The sequence below is a fragment of the Euleptes europaea genome, chromosome 15 (assembly GCF_029931775.1).
Source record: "Euleptes europaea isolate rEulEur1 chromosome 15, rEulEur1.hap1, whole genome shotgun sequence".
Lineage (NCBI taxonomy): Eukaryota > Metazoa > Chordata > Lepidosauria > Squamata > Sphaerodactylidae > Euleptes > Euleptes europaea.
This window is the reverse complement of record NC_079326.1, coordinates 47,342,992-47,345,487: the sequence shown is the minus strand read 5'-3', so window position 1 is coordinate 47,345,487 and position 2,496 is coordinate 47,342,992.

The following is a 2,496-nucleotide window of genomic DNA, read 5'->3' as shown; positions in this document are numbered from 1 at the left end:
TTGTTCGCCCCCCCCCTCCGTCCCAGAAATATTTTTGAGTGGATGACCCAAGAGGACTTTTCTTGTCAAGCAACCGACGTGGATATTCTTGAAGGATGTCATTAATTTCAATGTTTCTCACATGGGCATATGTATTAGCATATCCTACATGTGAGTGTCTGTGTGTATTCCTTGCTTGTTTATACCGGAGCTGGTCACACCCTATCAAGCTAATATTTTAAACTTTGACCTCTGATTCCCAACATTCAAGGGGAAAACTGGTTGAAATTTTAATTTCAGCTCCAGTTATATGCATATATGTATATGTTTTGTGCATATATGTATCGGAATATATAAACTTTTGCCTTTTCAGTTTCTACTGTGTAGACAAAGCAGGGCAATTATTTTGTATGAAGGGAACCGGAAACCGTTTCCCTGTTTTCTCAGAAGTTTGTATCACGACTGGGTTGTCTTTGAGGCCATTTTGTCTTGCTCACGTCCCCACCCGCCTGTAAATACTATATTTATCATATTTGGTCGTCTTAAGTGTAGCCAACAAACACAACCTAAATAAGTCTTGAAAGCAGACGTAATCTTTGCAAAGCACTGTTCAGGTTAACCGTGCGGCATTTAACACGCACAAAGACGGACTGTCGTAGATAATGGGCCTGCAATATAGGTAATTATTCCAACCTCAGTAAAATTCGTTAAGCTGCCTGTCTTCAAGAGAACTTAGACTGAAACCTGGCTTGGAACAAAGGCCTGTGGAACTGAGTGGGTCTTGCTTCTGAGTAAGCATGTATTGGATTGGGTGTTCAGTCGCAACTAACTGCTAGATTGAGGCTATTGAGTTGCCTTGTTTTAACCTTTGTCTTAAATTTGAGCATGTAGCCAACGCTGTGGAAGCCTTAGGGATGACGGTGGATGGGCGGGCTTCTTCCTCTTTTCCTTCAGCTCCCACATTCAGCCTCTCACGTCCAAGATCATAGCCATATTCACCAAATCCTTCCTTTGGAGCGGTGGACTCTGCTCTGGAGAACCAGGTTTGATTCCCCACTCCTCCACATGAGCGGCGGAGGCTAATCCGGTGAACTGGATTTGTTTCCCCACTTCTACACATGAAGCCAGCTGGGTGACCCCTGGGCTAGTCACACTCTCTCAGCCTCACCTACCTCACAGGGTGTCTGTTGTGGGGAGGGGAAGGGAAGGTGATTGTAAGCTGGTTTGAGTCTCCCTTAAGTGGTAGAGAAAGTCAGCATACAAAAACCAACTCCTCCTCTTCTTCTTCCATTCTCTTGCAGGCGTGGGGGATTAATGTTGCAGGTATGGGGATGCTGACATGCGTTTCCCCACGTTTTTTCCATGAGGAAATCTGTTGTCCCTGTTTGTGAATGTTGGTCCTGCAGTAGTTGGAAAGACCTGCTTGTGCCTAATGACTTTATTCAGATCATACGTATGTTCTAAGATATGAATTTAAAGCAGAGACTGTGGCGGATTTGTATTTAATAAAGAAATCGGGCATTTCCTTTGCCCCACGGATGTTGCTTCTCTTACATATTTAGTAAAATAATAATAATGATGGCGTTAATGCTTCAGGCTACTGTGGGTCTCCTGGGTCAGAGGTTTAAGTCACAAAGACTAGGCCGTTGTTCAGACTTCCTGTGGTACGGAAACCCGGCTGACAACATACAGATAGGAAAGGCGACGTGAGTGGGCCTTAGCTGTGGGGAATCTGCTGCTGTGATTTCCTGTGCACATATTGGATGGGCACCCAAGACTAGAAGCTGTCTTGCTCCTTTGAAGAGTTTCAGACCTTGGAAGGATGGATTTATTTACAATTATTTAGTTATTGTAGAGGGTCCCCATCGGTGCAGAAGGGCTGAGTCCTCTATTTGATCACTGCCACTGACTAGAAATGGGAGGAGCCTAAAGTACTAGGCAGTGTTGTTTGGCAATGGTGGAAAGAGGGAGTGGGCAGGGCCTGTGTAGTCCAAGCTTCAAATCTGGACAGTAGCCAGCATCACCCAGCAGAGTACCATAGAATTGGAAGGGACCACCCGAGTAATCTAGTCTAACCCCCTGCACAATGCTGGAAATTCACAACTACCTCCCCACCCCCATACCCCCAGTGACCCCTGCTCCATGCCCAGAAGATGGCCAAGATGCCCTCCCTCTCATCATCAGCTTAAGGTCACAGAATCAGCATTGCTGACAGATGGCCATCTAGCCTCTGCTTAATAACCTCCAGGGAATGAGAGCTCACCACCTCCTGAGGAAGCCTGTTGCAGATGAACCTATGGAGACAAAGGCGGTGCCAAACCACCTCTGCTCATCTCTTGCCTTGAAAACCCCTTGATGGGGTAGCCATAAGTCATTTGAGAGCACACTTTACCTTACAGTATTATAGGTTATCATAGATGACCCCAGCATGTATCTCATTTTTTGCAAGACACATTTATGCCTAATTCTTTCAACAGCTGGGGGAAACATAGCAACCTTGGGTATTTAATGTTGATC